The sequence below is a fragment of the Salvelinus namaycush genome, chromosome 12 (assembly GCF_016432855.1).
Source record: "Salvelinus namaycush isolate Seneca chromosome 12, SaNama_1.0, whole genome shotgun sequence".
Classification (NCBI taxonomy): domain Eukaryota; kingdom Metazoa; phylum Chordata; class Actinopteri; order Salmoniformes; family Salmonidae; genus Salvelinus; species Salvelinus namaycush.
The window spans coordinates 8,725,683-8,745,181 of NC_052318.1; the positions used below are offsets into that span (position 1 = coordinate 8,725,683).

Here is a 19,499-nt window from a genome sequence, read left to right on the forward strand (position 1 = left end):
AGTTTGACACATGTTCTAGAGTCTAGACCGCTCAAACTCAACTCTGGACCTCGAAGCCATTGCCACTGCGTTTTTTAACCTGGGATACCAGGTATTTGCCATTAATTATCAGGTAGAACAGAAAACCAGCAGGCTCTGGACCTCGTAGGGTAAGAGTTGAGTACCCCTGGTCTAGGCGATCCTATCCGCCACTCAGGGCTGTGTATGTAAATATATTTTAAATGTGTATTGATAAGCCTGCATGATCAGACTGAGCATTTCAATGGCAAAGGAGGCTCAGGGAAATAAATGATCAAAAATATATTTGGAGTTATTTTCATTAAATTAACAAACACAGTGATTTATTATACATACAGTGATGATATCAAAATAAAATGTTAAAGACTGCAAGGGGGTTTTAACTGCCATATTAATATGTATATAAAGTTAGTTCTGGTACTAAATACCTTGTATCATTTTCTCTAAACATCATTCCTTTCTCTCACAAATACCCTTAGAAATTGCATGGGATTATACTGTGAACGGCTTAGATAGCATTAAAAATTGACAGACTTTTCTAAAGATGACAAGTTGAAATGTAATTCACTGTATGTCAACATATGTAATTCATGGCACAATAATGTACTTCAGTAAAATACATACATAATGAATGGTTGGTAGCATACTGAAAGTTTTTGTCTATTCAAATAGCTAATACTTTCATAAACAAGGTGGTTTTGAAGTTGCCATTGGAAAAGGTACATCTAGAGTTAGGGTTAGAGTTAGAGTTAGGGTTAGAGTTAGAGTTAGGGTTAGGGTTAGGGTTAGGGTTAGTGTTAGAGTTAGAGTTAGGGTTAGGGTTAGTGTTAGGGTTAGGGTTAGGGTTAGGGCACCAAGCTTTGATATCAAGGAATTTCAACTGTACTTACATTCTTGTTTCTTGTCTTTTTTTGAGATCGTACTCAACCAGATGTGCTCAGTCGGGTTTCAGACCTGATTTAACCTCCCTAGCTGGAGTTTGGGGATTTTTATTCTCTCTTACAATCAGTGATTCAATTAATTAATAGCTGACAATATTATTTTCCTGGGTAATCAATTGTTGAAGTACAACAACATCATTAGAGTTGTCCCCTGACTCAACAGATTTGAGTTGATTGTGGAAACCCTTTGTCGGGTTGGGGCGGGGGGGGGGGGGGGGGGGGGGGACAGAGTGCTGGGAAGGAGCCTAATTGTCATCTGTTTAAACAACTCCTCAAATGTTTCTCTACATTTAGGTGACTCCTGCTGATGGAATGTAAAGACATGTTCTTAGCACCAGATATAATTGTTCCTTGAATTATGTTTATTTCGATATCCAATAGACACAACATATAGTAGATACATGGTAGCTATCTTTGACATGTGGAAGTAATACTTTTGACTGTTGACTGGTTTAATCAACACCAATGAGAGGGCAGATAATGGACTTCCTTGAGTGGTAATATGACTAGTTTAACTGCTTGGTTGATCATTGATTTTGATGGACTTTGTTTTTGTATTGTGCCACATCAGCATTTGCATACCCCTGTATCTATTGGTCTTCAAAACAAGAAGAGACTGTTTCGTTATATAATGCCAAATGTTAGTTATTTAATGTTTTTTTGGGGTCATTTAGAGGTACTTCCCTTTAAGTTATTCTACTTGTATTGGAATCCTGTCATTTGCTTTTCGACATTTTGAAAAATACAAACAAAAAGACATCTAAAAACATATCACTTGTCATAGTACATTTCATAAAGTCATGTTATATTACATTGACAGTTCAGTTTGTTAGATCCCCTCAAGCTATCCCCCCTAGAGTCCACTGATGCACCGGTAATCAAAGTTACATGCTGTAACAAAAAAATCTCACGAACATGATGGTGTTCTCCATTTTATCAATATTTATATATTTTTTGATACCTAAAGGGGTCCTAAATTTCTAAATCAAATAGCTAAATGATCCATATGTAGTATGACCATCTTAAAACAATACCATATGTCAGCTTAGCACCTCCCTCCCCAACATCTTAGAATCTTGCACATCATTATTACATTTGAGTCATTTAGCAGATGTTCTTATCCAGAGCGACTAACAAGAGCAATTAGGGTTAAGTGCCTTGCTCAAGGGCACATCTGCAGACGTTTCACCTAGTCGGCTCAGGGATTCAAACCAGGAACCTTACGGTTACTGGCCCAATGCTCTTAACCACTAGGCTACCTGCCTCACTACAAATATTACATAACGCTATACATAATAGAAGAAGTGTTTTTCCTTTGTCATATCTAATCAGATATGTGGATTAGGTCATTATGGGGCCTTTATTATAATTTTCACTTACAAATAAATGATACAATCAGGGTTTTATCTTTCCTGTTTGTTCAGGTCTTATGTAGTCCTAAACTTTTCTCCCTTTGGCACAACCTGGGGACACGATCAAGTTATATTAGGATGAACTCATAAAGGTGTTGTGACCTTGAATGTCAGGACATACCCTTTTGACTGCATCTGCTCTGCTAGCTCTTTGCGGAACATCTCCAGCAGAAAGAGGTTCACAAGAGACGAAAGGTTGACAGAAGGGTCTCCTTATGAAAAGCCATGTAGATACTAGATATGCTAGGACAAAACCCTAGTTGACAGTATGGCCCCTAATTGGCAGTTGGAGTGAGTTCCTGATAAGCAAAGTAAAGAAGCCAGCTGTTACCTCAGTAACATCTTTAGTACAGGTTCTCTATTGCTTACCCAGTACACATGTAGTGGCATTATGGGATATCACAGAGGCACCAACAGAGAAAAAAATAACACAGAAGACCTCCCACGAGGGAGATAAGGACTAGATAAGAATGAGGAAAAACACAGCAGAAAGAGGGGCGAAGAGGACTTCCAAAGTGGACAAAAAAACAACAGTCTGATACAGTACAATACATACTTAAGGTTATTTTACATATGATATGATCTACCCTTGAGCAGCGTAATCTAATCCTGATTTTTTATCTCAAATGACTGTGCATAACAGACATAATGCCGTATATATAACTGTCAGACAGCTGGCCTCAGACCAGGGAACCAACCAGAAACTCAAAGTACAATGTCGAGGAGGCATTAGGAACTTTCTGCACCTCTTTAATGATTCCGTGTCAGATATCATGCTGACCACATGGTCATCATAAACACAGACAGTGTTCAACTGTTCAGAAGGAAGAAAACCCTCCAGAAGTAAAGTCCATTCAGGCTGCAGGAAAGCAATGACTTCAGTGTAATCTCTCATTCTTCTGTCAGTGTGCTTGGTAAAGAGAGAGGAGAACATTTGAATTTAACACAACATCTAAATATGTTTTTGATACCACTCAAATAAATGCATAGGAAAAGGTGAACGCATCACTTCAGTCACCAACAGTTCTTTAGAGCAGCATGCTGGATATATTAGCCAAGCATAAAACAAGCATTTCCCTTTAATCTATCATTGTACTCAGATTAGGTTCGAGATACACCATACAACAGCTCTTACAGTCTCCAAAAGAATGCTATTTACTTTCACAACCTGGGAAGGTCTTATCATAACTATTTAGAGTTATGAATGCAATGATAACTGAAAATGCATTATGTGTAAATACACATTTGCCTGTATTATTAGACTGTGTGTGTTCTCTAGATTTACCTACCCTCTTAAAGATGATGGATTTAGCTGATGCAAAATTAAACCAACAGCTAAATACCAGGGTGAGAGAACAAGTGAGCCTTGAGAAATAACGGGGTCATATGTCACTCTTTTGACGTTGAGGTTCACATGCGAGGTACTCCAACCCCAAATGACTCCCCCTATAAAGGACAAGCTGTTCTCTCCGCTGGGCCGCACTAATAACCCACTTCCAATCTTTATAATGACTGAGACTGGCTATGAGGATAACACTGCCTTTCTTGGAGAATGGGGACCTTTCCAACAGATGGTGTTCTTTCTCTTATGTTTGAGTATCATCCCCAACGGCTTTACAGGTATGTCTATTGTGTTCATCGGTGATACACCATCCCACCATTGCCTCATACCCGCAAATGCGAACATTACTGGCGAATGGAGAAATCACAGTATTCCTTTGGAGGAGGAAAGCGGGACTATTGTGCTCAGTAAATGCGCCAGATACAAACTCGATGTCATAAAGAGTTTCTCAGAAAGAGGTTATGTCCCAGGGATCGATGTCAACGTTTCCGAAATACAACACGAGACCTGTTTGGATGGCTGGGAATACGATCGGGGGACGTACATCTCAACTATTGTGTCCGAGGTATGATGAGATGAGAGATGGTGCGCATCCACTTTTTGCGACGGTTACAACGGGTGGGGGTTTTGTTTTATTTCGGTTGTCTGTCTGGATACGATGTTTTTTTTTTATGGGAGTGAAACATTGTTGCAGCGAGTGAAACAGTGTTGCATTGAAACAGTGTTGCATTGCTCCCACTCACTTTGTAGCTATACTGTGACACATTTTTATGGGAGTAAAATGTTGTTGCAGCAAGTGAAACTTTGTTGCGTTGCTTTCGCTGTCATTTTGTAGCTATTCCGTGGCAAATTAATTAAGTATTTGGCATCTTTGACATCACATGCATTGAACAAAGTATTAATTTATGCATCACTGCACAGTTGTTAGCATATTCCATCATCAACGTTTGGGAATGTAGGCTATTCACCATACGGGTTCCAACTGCATATTGCATAGGCTATACGATGAACTCACGTTCTGAAATGTTTGCGGTTGGCTGCTTCACAAAAGGCTATTGATCTCAGATGAACAGGCATCCTCTATGTGGTCCACAGTAGGCCTAGATGAAGAATGTAATTGTACAACCTACCAATAATCCATAACGACAAATTACTCTTTTTTTAAAACTAAACCTATTCATCTGATCTTCCCAAACTTCTCACCTAAATGTTATTTTTTATGATTTAGCCCAATGATTGTTCATATTGCCCAACTACTATGTCCACTGTATGTCCAATTATTTTGCCCATCATTCATTATCCCTTAATGCGTTCATTTTATCGGCCTAATGCTCTCTGTGTGTGTGTGTGTGTGTGTGTGTGTGTGTGTGTGTGTGTGTGTGTGTGTGTGTGTGTGTGTGTGTGTGTGTGTGTGTGTGATTGTTTGTATGAGTGTAGTGGGACCTGGTGTGTGCTGATAAGTGGAAGAACCCATTGACCTCTTCTGTGTTCTTCTGTGGTGTCCTCACTGGCTCCTTCCTCTCTGGCCAGCTCTCTGACAGGTAATGGATGGCCTCTGTGAGTCCCAAATGGCACACTTTTCCCTACATAGTATGCACTATTTTGACCAGGTTCAATAGGTCTCTGTTCAATAAGAGTACACCATATAGGGAAAAGGGTGCCATTTGGAACAAACCCTATGTCACATGTTTAGCTTTACTGTCATCTTTAGTTTGGACACTTCCTCCCCGATGCATGGCTATGCGTTTTCTGTTTTTCATCATTTCCTTAGAGATTAGTTTTAGCAGTAAGCACAGAGAACTGTTACACAGTGTCCCATAAAAACATTTTATATCCTTACTTTATTGGAGGATCATTTAGAATTCTTCACCTGATTGAAGATGTTTAGGAATAGCCTACTCAAAATCTGCATGTGGATGATTTCAACCTAACTTTTATTTCTCTCAGGTTTGGGAGGAAAAATGTTCTCTTTGCCACCATGGGAGTTCAGACTGTGTTCACATTTATCCAGGTCTTCTCTCCATCCTGGGTTGTATTCTGTGCCTTATCCTTTGTTGTCGGGATGGGGCAAATCTCAAATTATGTGGCTGCATTTGTGCTAGGTATCTTTATTTATCTTGATCATTCATTCATGAATTTATCCAATGTCATTATTACACAGTTGTTACTGGTGTTTATGTGCACAATGTTTTCTTTAAGCCCGATGCACCATTTAACTTCTCATACATTTAGAAATTCTTCTCATCTACAGGAACTGAAATTTTATCTCCATCCAAACGGATAATCTACTCCACTCTTGGAGTTTGTATGTTCTACACCATTGGCTACACGCTCCTTCCAGCAGTGGCCTTATTCATCAGAGACTGGAGGATGCTGATGCTAGCCCTCAGCCTCCCAGGCTTCCTCTATGTCCCTTTTTGGTGGTAGGTGTGTGTAATATACTGTATGCAGGGTATTCAATCCTTCCCTAAAGCCCATTCAATTACTTGACTCTGATATAGCATGAGTGTCAGTCTGTCTGTGCTATCATCCTAACTCCATGTCACTCATTGTCATGCCAATTGTTTTTGGCTTGACAGTAACGGCAAGGGAGTTTGCAAGAGCAGAAACAGATCTGGGACCAGGCTAGCTTTGATATGAACCTGGTTATTTTTTGTGATGTTGCAGGTTCATCCCAGAGTCCCCTAGATGGCTGCTCTCTCAGGGAAGAGTGGAGGAGGCTGAGGCCATACTGAGAGACGCTGCCAGGAGGAACAGAGTCACAGCACCCGAGGTCATCTTCCGGCCTGTACAGGTGATTTCTTCACTCCCAATCCCAGATCAACCTTTAGCTTTTACCGTTATGCACATACTGGAGCTCTGAAAAGATTGTGAAGGTAATAACAATATGGCTATAGCCATGCTCTCTAGATGATGTGGAATTCTTACCAAATTGATCACATAGAATCCTCTCAGTCACACAAAAGTCATTTTGTTTTTGGACAAGTTGTTTGTTTGTATTACTCTAAAGATGTTTGTCTAGCTTCTATTTCACTGGTATCCTTCTGTGGTTTTTCCCCTTTAGCTTTAATTCTTACAATCTTGAGTTTTTCAGCATCCTGTGGAGGTAAAAACAAGTAATTAAATGATCAAAAAGGACTTCAAACACTAAACTTCACAGGACACTTCAGAACACTTACATGTGAACTTACTGTACATGTGAACTCTATTTCACATCAGTGAATGTGAAATAGATCAATTTGTGTTTGTGATTTTAGAGTGTGGGTCAGAACATGTCCTGGTGAAACTTTTGTCATTGATTTACACACCGCAGTCATCTTCATTATGATTGGCTGGACAGTAATCAGTTCAGTCTGATTGGATCAGGCTGCATGAGAGTTATTGCCACAATGACAGCCTATGGACCTGGTCAAGTTTCAAAACACTCTTATGTCATTGGAATTGTTCCGCTACTTGTTCATTCATCTCTCTCCATTTGTGTGATTTATGATTATTAGCAGCCTACTGATAGGAACAAAAAAATAAAAGAACACCATGGTGTTTGGAATGTCTGTCTGGCTGTTTACTAATCTCACTGTGAACTCGACTAGTCCAGTCAAGGCTTCTCACTGTGAACTCGACTAGTCCAGTCAAGGCTTCTCACTGTGAACTCGACTAGTCCAGTCAAGGTTTCTCACTGTGAACTCGACTAGTCCAGTCAAGGTTTCTCACTGTGAACTCAACTAGTCCAGTCAAGGCTTCTCACTGTGAACTCGACTAGTCCAGTCAAGGCTTCTCACTGTGAACTCGACTAGTCCAGTCAAGGTTTCTCACTGTGAACTCGACTAGTCCAGTCAAGGTTTCTCACTGTGAACTCAACTAGTCCAGTCAAGGTTTCTCACTGTGAACTCGACTAGTCCAGTCAAGGTTTCTCACTGTGAACTCGACTAGTCCAGTCAAGGTTTCTCACTGTGAACTCGACTAGTCCAGTCAAGGTTTCTCACTGTGAACTCGACTAGTCCAGTCAAGGTTTCTCACTGTGAACTCGACTAGTCCAGTCAAGGTTTCTCACTGTGAACTCGACTAGTCCAGTCCAGTCAAGGTTTCTCACTGTGAACTCAACTAGTCCAGTCAAGGTTTCTCACTGTGAACTCAACTAGTCCAGTCAAGGTTTCTCACTGTGAACTCGACTAGTCCAGTCAAGGTTTCTCACTGTGAACTCGACTAGTCCAGTCAAGGTTTCTCACTGTGAACTCGACTAGTCCAGTCAAGGTTTCTCACTGTGAACTCGACTAGTCCAGTCAAGGTTTCTCACTGTGAACTCGACTAGTCCAGTCAAGGTTTCTCACTGTGAACTCGACTAGTCCAGTCAAGGTTTCTCACTGTGAACTCGACTAGTCCAGTCAAGGTTTCTCACTGTGAACTCGACTAGTCCAGTCAAGGTTTCTCACCGTGAACTCGACTAGTCCAGTCAAGGTTTCTCACTGTGAACTCAACTAGTCCAGTCAAGGTTTCTCACTGTGAACTCGACTAGTCCAGTCAAGGTTTCTCACTGTGAACTCAACTAGTCCAGTCAAGGTTTCTCACTGTGAACTCAACTAGTCCAGTCAAGGTTTCTCACTGTGAACTCAACTAGTCCAGTCAAGGTTTCTCACTGTGAACTCGACTAGTCCAGTCAAGGTTTCTCACTGTGAACTCGACTAGTCCAGTCAAAGTTTCTCACTGTGATCTCGACTAGTCCAGTCAAGGTTTCTCACTGTGAACTCGACTAGTCCAGTCAAGGTTTCTCACTGTGAACTCGACTAGTCCAGTCAAGGTTTCTCACTGTGATCTCGACTAGTCCAGTCAAGGTTTCTCACTGTGAACTCGACTAGTCCAGTCAAGGTTTCTCACTGTGAACTCGACTAGTCCAGTCAAGGTTTCTCACTGTGAACTCAACTAGTCCAGTCAAGGTTTCTCACTGTGAACTCAACTAGTCCAGTCAAGGTTTCTCACTGTGAACTCAACTAGTCCAGTCAAGGTTTCTCACTGTGAACTCGACTAGTCCAGTCAAGGTTTCTCACTGTGAACTCAACTAGTCCAGTCAAGGCTTCTCACTGTGAACTCGACTAGTCCAGTCAAGGTTTCTCACTGTGAACTCAACTAGTCCAGTCAAGGTTTCTCACTGTGAACTCAACTAGTCCAGTCAAGGCTTCTCACTGTGAACTCGAATAGTCCAGTCAAGGTTTCTCACTGTGAACTCAACTAGTCCAGTCAAGGTTTCTCACTGTGAACTCAACTAGTCCAGTCAAGGCTTCTCACTGTGAACTCGACTAGTCCAGTCAAGGTTTCTCACTGTGAACTCAACTAGTCCAGTCAAGGCTTCTCACTGTGAACTCGAATAGTCCAGTCAAGGTTTCTCACTGTGAACTCAACTAGTCCAGTCAAGGTTTCTCACTGTGAACTCAACTAGTCCAGTCAAGGCTTCTCACTGTGAACTCGAATAGTCCAGTCAAGGTTTCTCACTGTGAACTCAACTAGTCCAGTCAAGGTTTCTCACTGTGAACTCAACTAGTCCAGTCAAGGTTTCTCACTGTGAACTCGAATAGTCCAGTCAAGGTTTCTCACTGTGATCACACTGTGAACTCCACTAGTCCAGTCAAGGCTTCTCACTGTGAACTCGAATAGTCCAGTCAAGGTTTCTGACTGTGATCACACTGTGAACTCCACTAGTCCAGTCAAGGCTTCTCAAGCTTTTGTTTCTGAGTTTCTAACCTTTTCTGGAGGTATCATGCATGGCATTGCAGGCCTACAGGTAGCTACTACTTTCCTCTGAAGTTTTAGTCCAGGGAGTTGTAAGACAAAGGAAAGGAAAGGGGGATACCTAGTCAATTGCACAACTGAATGCATTCAACTGAAATGTGTCTTCCGCATTTAACCCAACCCCTCTGAATCAGAGAGGTGCGGGGTGCTGCCTTAATCGACATCCACGTCATCGGCGACCGGGGAACAGTGGCTTAACTGCCTTGCTCAGAGGCAGAACGACAGATTTTTACCTTGTCACCTTGGCCTTTATTCTTAAAGCATCTCAGAGTACAGGTACTGATCTAGGATATTTAATGGACACGGGGACCTGATCCTAGATCAGCACTCCTACTCTAAGATTATTAAGGAATACAATCCAGTGTGTTTGACCTGCTGTGGTGTACATGACCCGTAAAATTACCTCCAGGCTAACTTGTGTCATGTGTATTTGCTTATCTCCTTCACTTCTCAATGTTGCATGCTGTCATTTAAGCCTATAACATTATGACATACCCTTACTTGCTAAGCTAACCAGAAGCTACCCAGAAGCTACCCAGAAGCTAGCCAGTTTACTGGCTAACGTTAGTATTTCAATCTAACCACAGTTTGTGGTCATCAGCTATTCCTTTAGCTCTAAAATCTATCGGCACTTTTGTACAACGCGACTCAGACCAGAACATACCGGACCTATTTGTCTCCATATCCCCGGATTTGAACCGCAAGCTCTGGACATTTACACCTGGATTTCGCAGCTAGCTAGCTGCTACCCATGTAACTATTGGCTTACGCCGGAGCAAACATCAATTATTCCGGAGCTAGCCAACTGAAGAGTTCCATCAGCCACTCCTGGGCTACAATCACCTATCCGGACCCGTTTTACTGCCAATGCGGAGCCCCACCGGGCCTTCACGACTAGACTACCGACGTTATCTGCCCGAGGTAGTTATCCAACTGGCACCTCCGTCACGACGTTACCTGGACGCCCATCTGCGGCCCGCTAATCGTTAGCTGTCTTATCGGCTGCTATCTGAATAAGTCTATCGGACAATTTTTCTTGGGTCACTATATCTATTTTGCCAATTGGATTGATCCCCTCTACCACACGGAACCCCACTAATCTACCGACGGAAACGCACGAGGTGGCTAAAAACAGACCTCCATCCTATGCTAGCTTGCTACCGATGGCTCGGCCCGGCTAGCTGTCTGAATCGCTGTGACCCCAACCAACCTCTACTCACTGGACCCTTATGATCACTCGACTAAGCATGCCTCTCCTTAATGTCAATATGCCTTGTCCATTGCTGTTCTGGTTAGTGTTTATTGGCTTATTTCACTGTAGAGCCTCTAGCCCTGCTTACTATACCTTATCCAACCTTTCAGTTCCACCACCCACACATGCGATGACATCACCTGGTTTCAATGATGTTTCTAGAGACAATATCTCTCTCATCATCACTCAATACCTAGGTTTACCTCCACTGTATTCACATCCTACCATACCTTTGTCTGTACATTATACCTTGAAACTTTTTTATCGCCCCCAAAAACTTCCTTTTACTCTCTGTTCTAGACGTTCTAGACGACCAATTCTCATAGCTTTTAGCCATACCCTTATCCTACTCCTCCTCTGTTCCTCTGGTGATGTAGAGGTGAATCCAGGCCCTGCAGTGCCTAGCTCCACTCCTATTCCCCAGGCGCTCTCTTTTGATGACTTCTGTAACCGTAATAGCCTTGGTTTCATGCATGTTAACATTAGAAGCCTCCTCCCTAAGTTTGTTTTATTCACTGCTTTAGCACACTCTGCCAACCCGGATGTTCTAGCCGTGTCTGAATCCTGGCTTAGGAAGACCACCAAAAATTCTGAAATTTTCATCCCTAACTACAACATTTTCAGACAAGATAGAACGGCCAAAGGGGGCGGTGTTGCAATCTACTGCAAAGATAACCTGCAGAGTTCTGTCCTACTATCCAGGTCTGTACCCAAACAATTTGAACTTCTACTTTTAAAAATCCACCTCTCTAAAAACAAGTATCTCACCGTTGCCGCCTGCTATAGACCTCCCTCTGCCCCCAGCTGTGCTCTGGACACCATATGTGAACTGATTGCCCGCCATCTATCTTCAGAGCTCGTACTGCTAGGCGACCTAAACTGGAACATGCTTAACACCCCAGCCATCCTACAATCTAAGCTTGATGCCCTCAATCTCACACAAATTATCAATGAACCTACCAGGTACCACCCCAAAGCCGTAAACACAGGCACCCTCAGCATCACTACTCTGGACGGTTCTGACTTAGAATATGTGGACAACTACAAATACCTAGGTGTCTGGTTAGACTGTAAACTCTCCTTCCAGACTCACATCAAACATCTCCAATCCAAAGTTAAATCTAGAATTTACTTCCTATTCCGCAACAAAGCATCCTATCACAGTGCCATCCGTTTTGTCACCAAAGCCCCATATACAACCCACCACTGCGACCTGTACGCTCTCGTTGGCTGGCCCTCGCTTCATACTCGTCGCCAAACCCACTGGCTCCAGGTCATCTACAGACCCTGCTAGGTAAAGTCCCTCCTTATCTCAGCTCACTGGTCACCATAGCAGCACCCACCTGTAGCACACGCTCCAGCAGGTATATCTCTCTGGTCACCCCCAAAACCAATTCTTCCTTTGGCCGCCTCTCCTTACAGTTCTCTGCTGCCAATGACTGGAACGAACTACAAAAATCTCTGAAACTGGAAACACTTATCTCCCTCACTAGCTTTAAGCACCAGCTGTCAGAGCAGCTCACAGATTACTGCACCTGTACATCGCCCATCTATAATTTAGCCCAAACAACTACCTCTTTCCCTACTGTATTTATTTATTTATTTATTTTGCTCCTTTGCACCCCATTATTTCTATCTCTACTTTGCACATTCTTCCACTGCAAATCAACCATTCCAGTGTTTTACTTGCTATATTGTATTTACTTCGCCACCATGGCCTTTTTTTTTTGCCTTCACCTCCCTTATCTCACCTCACTTGCTCACATTGTATATATACTTATTTTTCTACTGTGTTATTGACTGTATGTTTGTTTTACTCCATTTGTAACTGCTATGCTTTATCTTGACCAGGTCGCAGTTGTAAATGAGAACTTGTTCTCAACTAGCCTACCTGGTTAAATAAAGGTGAAATAAAAAAATAAAAAAAAACTTGTGGAGGTTGTCGTCCATAAGATGAGCACATTGGTTGTCACTTGCTTTGAGATAGAAATATAATTAATTTGTTTTGTGTACTGAACAAAAATATAAACACAACATGCAACAAGTTCAACGATTTTACTGAGTTACAGTTCATATAAGGAAATCAGTCAATTGAAATATATTCATTAGGCACTAATCTATGGATTTCACATGACTGGGCAGGGGGCCATAGGCCCACCCACTTGGGAGCCAGGCCCAGCCGATCAGAATGAGTTTTCCCCCACAAAAGTGCTTTATTACAGACAGAAATATTCCCAGCACCCCCCTTCCTTAGACGATCCCACAGGTGAAGATGCCGGATGTGGAGGTCCTGGCCTGGTATGGTTACACATGGTTTGCGGTTGTGAGGCCGGTTGGACATACTGCCAAATTTTCTAAAACGACATTGGATTCTCTGGCAACAGCTCTGGTGGCCATTCCTGTAGTCAGCATTCCAATTGCACGCTCCCTCAAAACTTGAGACATCTGTGGCATTGTGTTGTTTGACAAAACTGAACATTTTAGAGTTGCCTTTATTGTCCCTATAGCACAAGGTGCACCTGTCTAATGATAATGCTGTTTAATCAGCTTATTGATGCCACACCTGTCATGTGGATGGCAAAGGAGATTGCTAACTAACAGATATGTGAACACATTTGTGAGAAATAAGCTTTTTGTGCATATGGAACATTTCTGGGATCTTTTATTTCAGCTCATGAAACATGGGACCAACACTTTACATGTTGCGTTTATATTTTTGCTCAGCATATATTGCTTTATCCAAGCCAGGTTAGTCTACCTGACATATGAGCTGTCAACTTGTTCCGTAACAGAAAAGGCCCTTTGTATTTCTCATCCCATCCTACTTCATCTCTGTCCACACAGATGGTAGATTGTTGACAAAATTTGTATAACTGTCCTTTGAAATTCATGGCTGAGCCTGTAGGTCAACCCATTGCACAAGTTTAATCAAGCATGCCTGTTGTGACAAGTGTGCTTTACTGTACTGCAGTTAGAGCCCAAGGCTGGGAAGTTGGTGGCCCACAACATCTGTGATCTGGTGAGGTCCAGCAACATCCGTTGGGTGTCTATCACGCTGTGGCTGGTCTGGTGAGTCTTGTCCGTTCCCCTGACACCCTGCATCGCCAATAACAAACAAACAAAACTCCTCTGCCCCATAAACCCAGATACGTGGTCAAAAATGCTTATATAACTGATTTTTTTTATCCCCATCTTGGTTTCCAACCTCATACAAGAATTACTCCCACACAGATAATGTTATCTAGGGGTTCCCACACAGATTCTGTTAGCTAGGGGTAATTTATTTGGTTGATGTTTCAGTCGACTAAATAAATGCCTTTTTCAGTCTGACTTCTTGTATGAGGAGCTAAGTAATGGTGCTTGAATTGTTGCTTTCCTTCCCTGCACCATTATGACAGAGGGTTTCATTCCCTGCACCGTTATGACAGAGGGTTTCATTCCCTGCACCATTATGACAGAGGGTTTCATTCCCTGCACCATTATGACAGAGGGTTTCATTCCCTGCACCGTTATGACAGAGGGTTTCATTCCCTGCACCATTATGACAGAGGGTTTCCTTCCCTGCACCATTATGACAGAGGGTTTCATTCCCTGCACCGTTATGACAGAGGGTTTCATTCCCTGCACCATTATGACAGAGGGTTTCATTCCCTGCACCATTATGACAGAGGGTTTTATTCCCTGCACCATTATGACAGAGGGTTTCATTCCCTGCACCATTATGACAGAGGGTTTCATCCCCTGCACCGTTATGACAGAGGGTTTCATTCCCTGCACCATTATGACAGAGGGTTTCATTCCCTGCACCATTATGACAGAGGGTTTCCTTCCCTGCACCATTATGACAGAGGGTTTCATTCCCTGCACCATTATGACAGAGGGTTTCATTCCCTGCACCATTATGACAGAGGGTTTCATTCCCTGCACCATTATGACAGAGGGTTTCATTCCCTGCACCATTATGACAGAGGGTTTCCTTCCCTGCACCATTATGACAGAGGGTTTCATTCCCTGCACCATTATGACAGAGGGTTTCATTCCGTGCACCATTATGACAGAGGGTTTCATTCCCTGCACCATTATGACAGCGGGTTTCATTCCCTGCACCATTAAGACAGAGGGTTTCATTCCCTGCACCATTATGACAGAGGGTTTCCTTCCCTGCACCATTATGACAGAGGGTTTCATTCCCTGCACCATTATGACAGAGGGTTTCCTTCCCTGCACCATTATGACAGAGGGTTTCTTTCCCTGCACCATTATGACAGAGGGTTTCATTCCCTGCACCATTATGACAGAGGGTTTCATTCCCTGTACCATTATGACAGAGGGTTTCTTTCCCTGCACCATTATGACAGAGGGTTTCTTTCCCTGCACCATTATGACAGAGGGTTTCATTCCCTGCACCGTTATGACAGAGGGTTTCATTCCCTGCACCATTATGACAGAGTGTTTCATTCCCTGCACCATTATGAAAGCGGGTTTCATTCCCTGCACCATTATGACAGAGGGTTTCTTTCCCTGCACCATTATGACAGAGGGTTTCTTACCCTGCACCATTATGACAGAGGGTTTCTTTCCCTGCACCATTATGACAGAGGGTTTCTTTCCCTGCATCATTATGTCAGAGGGTTTCTTTCCCTGCACCATTATGACAGAGGGTTTCTTTCCCTGCACCATTATGACAGAGGGTTTCTTTCCCTGCACCATTATGACAGAGGGTTTCATTCCCTGCACCATTATGACAGAGGGTTTCTTTCCCTGCACCATTATGACAGAGGGTTTCTTTCCCTGCACCATTATGACAGAGGGTTTCATTCCCTGCACCATTATGACAGAGGGTTTCATTCCCTGCACCATTATGACAGAGGGTTTCTTTCCCTGCACCATTATGACAGATGGTTTCTTCCCCTGCATCATTATGACAAAGGGTTTCATCCCCTGCACCATTATGACAGAGGGTTTCATTCCCTGCACAATTATGACAGAGGGTTTCATTCCCTGCACCATTATGACAGAGGGTTTCTTTCCCTGCAACATTATGACAGAGGGTTTCATTCCCTGCAACATTATGACAGAGGGTTTAAATCCCTGCACCATTATGACAGAGGGTTTCATTCCCTGCACCATTATGACAGAGGGTTTCTTTCCCTGCACCATTATGACAAAGGGTTTCATCCCATGCAGCACTATGACAGAGGGTTTCTTTCCCTGCACCATTATGACAGAGGGTTTCATCCCCTGCACCATTATGACAGAGGGTTTCATTCCCTGCACCGATATGACAGAGGGTTTCTCTTCCTGCACCATTATGACAGAGGGTTTCTTTCCCTGCACCATTATGACAGAGGGTTTCATTCCCTGCAACATTATGACAGAGGGTTTCATTCCCTGCAACATTATGACAGAGGGTTTCATTCCCTGCAACATTATGACAGAGGGTTTCATTCCCTGCAACATTATGACAGAGGGTTTCATTCCCTGCACCATTATGACAGAGGGTTTCGTTCCCTGCACCATTATGACAGAGGGTTTCTTTCCCTGCATCATTATGACAGAGGGTTTCTTTCCCTGCACCATTATGACAGAGGGTTTCATTCCCTGCAACATTATGACAGAGGGTTTCGTTCCCTGCACCATTATGACAGATGGGTTCTTTCCCTGCATCATTATGACAGAGAGTTCGTTCCCTGCACCATTATGACAGAGAGTTTCATTCCCTGCAACATTATGACAGAGGGTTTCTTTCCCTGCACCATTATGACAGAGGGTTTCTTTCCCTGCACCATTATGACAAAGGGTTTCATCCCCTGCACCATTATGACAGAGGGTTTCTTTCCCTGCACCATTATGACAGAGGGTTTCATCCCCTGCACCATTATGACAGAGGGTTTCATTCCCTGCACCGTTATGACAGAGGGTTTCATTCCCTGCACCATTATGACAGAGGGTTTCTTTCCCTGCACCATTATGACAGAGGGTTTCATTCCCTGCCCCACTATGACAGAGGGTTTCATTCCCTGCACCATTATGACAAAGGGTTTCATCCCCTGCACCATTTTGACAGAGGGTTTCTTTCCCTGCACCATTATTACAATGGGTTTCATTCCCTGCACCATTATGACAGAGGGTTTCCTTCCCTGCACCATTATGACAGAGGGTTTCATTCCCTGCACCGTTATGACAGAGGGTTTCTTTCCCTGCACCATTATGACAAAGCGTTTCATCCCCTGCACCATTATGACAGAGGGTTTCTTTCCCTGCACCATTATGACAAAGGGTTTCATCCCCTGCACCATTATGACAGAGGGTTTCATTCCCTGCACCATTATGACAGAGGGTTTCATTCCCTGCACCATTATGACAGAGGGTTTCTTTCCCTGCACCATTATGACAAAGGGTTTCTTTCCCTGCACCATTATGACAGAGGGTTTCTTTCCCTGCACCATTATGACAAAGGGTTTCATCCCCTGCACCATTATGACAGAGGGTTTCATTCCCTGCACCATTATGACAGAGGGTTTCATCCCCTGCACCATTATGACAGAGGGTTTCATTCCCTGCACCATTATGACAGAGGGTTTCATCCCCTGCAGCACTATGACAGAGGGTTTCTTTCCCTGCACCATTATGACAGAGGGTTTCATCCCCTGCACCATTATGACAGAGGGTTTCATTCCCTGCACCGATATGACAGAGGGTTTCTCTTCCTGCACCATTATGACAGAGGGTTTCTTTCCCTGCACCATTATGACAGAGGGTTTCATTCCCTGCACCATTATGACAAAGGGTTTCATCCCCTGCAGCACTATGACAGAGGGTTTCTTTCCCTGCACCATTATGACAGAGGGTTTCATCCCCTGCACCATTATGACAGAGGGTTTCATTCCCTGCACCGATATGACAGAGGGTTTCTCTTCCTGCACCATTATGACAGAGGGTTTCTTTCCCTGCACCATTATGACAGAGGGTTTCATTCCCTGCATCATTATGACAGAGGGTTTCATTCCCTGCAACATTATGACAGAGGGTTTCATTCCCTGCAACATTATGACAGAGGGTTTCATTCCCTGCAACATTATGACAGAGGGTTTCATTCCCTGCACCATTATGACAGAGGGTTTCGTTCCCTGCACCATTATGACAGAGGGTTTCTTTCCCTGCATCATTATGACAGAGGGTTTCTTTCCCTGCACCATTATGACAGAGGGTTTCATTCCCTGCAACATTATGACAGAGGGTTTCGTTCCCTGCACCATTATGACAGATGGGTTCTTTCCCTGCATCATTATGACAGAGGGTTTCGTTCCCTGCACCATTATGACAGAGAGTTTCATTCCCTGCAACATTATGACAGAGGGTTTCTTTCCCTGCACCATTATGACAGAGGGTTTCTTTCCCTGCACCATTATGACAAAGGGTTTCATCCCCTGCACCATTATGACAGAGGGTTTCTTTCCCTGCACCATTATGACAGAGGGTTTCATCCCCTGCACCATTATGACAGAGGGTTTCATTCCCTGCACCGTTATGACAGAGGGTTTCATTCCCTGCACCATTATGACAGAGGGTTTCTTTCCCTGCACCATTATGACAGAGGGTTTCATTCCCTGCCCCATTATGACAGAGGGTTTCATTCCCTGCACCATTATGACAAAGGGTTTCATCCCCTGCACCATTTTGACAGAGGGTTTCTTTCCCTGCACCATTATTACAAAGGGTTTCATTCCCTGCACCATTATGACAGAGGGTTTCCTTCCCTGCACCATTATGACAGAGGGTTTCATTCCCTGCACCGTTATGACAGAGGGTTTCTTTCCCTGCACCATTATGACAAAGCGTTTCATCCCCTGCACCATTATGACAGAGGGTTTCTTTCCCTGCACCATTATGACAAAGGGTTTCATCCCCTGCACCATTATGACAGAGGGTTTCATTCCCTGCACCATTATGACAGAGGGTTTCATTCCCTGCACCATTATGACAGAGGGTTTCTTTCCCTGCACCATTATGACAAAGGGTTTCTTTCCCTGCACCATTATGACAGAGGGTTTCTTTCCCTGCACCATTATGACAAAGGGTTTCATCCCCTGCACCATTATGACAGAGGGTTTCATTCCCTGCACCATTATGACAGAGGGTTTCATCCCCTGCACCATTATGACAGAGGGTTTCATTCCCTGCACCATTATGACAGAGGGTTTCATCCCTTGCAGCACTATGACAGAGGGTTTCTTTCCCTGCACCATTATGACAGAGGGTTTCATCCCCTGCACCATTATGACAGAGGGTTTCATTCCCTGCACCGATATGACAGAGGGTTTCTCTTCCTGCACCATTATGACAGAGGGTTTCTTTCCCTGCACCATTATGACAGAGGGTTTCATTCCCTGCAACATTATGACAGAGGGTTTCATTCCCTGCAACATTATGACAGAGGGTTTCATTCCCTGCAACATTATGACAGAGGGTTTCATTCCCTGCACCATTATGACAGAGGGTTTCATTCCCTGCACCATTATGACAGAGGGTTTTGTTCCCTGCACCATTATGACAGAGGGTTTCTTTCCCTGCATCATTATGACAGAGGGTTTCTTTCCCTGCACCATTATGACAGAGGGTTTCATTCCCTGCAACATTATGACAGAGGGTTTCTTTCCCTGCACCATTATGACAGATGGTTTCTTTCCCTGCATCATTATGACAGAGGGTTTCGTTCCCTGCACCATTATGACAGAGAGTTTCATTCCCTG

At 43.5% G+C, this 19,499-nt stretch overlaps 1 pseudogene; it reads left to right on the forward strand.

Moving 5' to 3' along the window:
- Window positions 1–3,879: 3,879 nt before the first annotated feature.
- On the forward strand, window positions 3,880–13,918 carry LOC120056761 (annotated as a pseudogene).
- The last annotated feature ends 5,581 nt before the right edge of the window (window positions 13,919–19,499 follow it).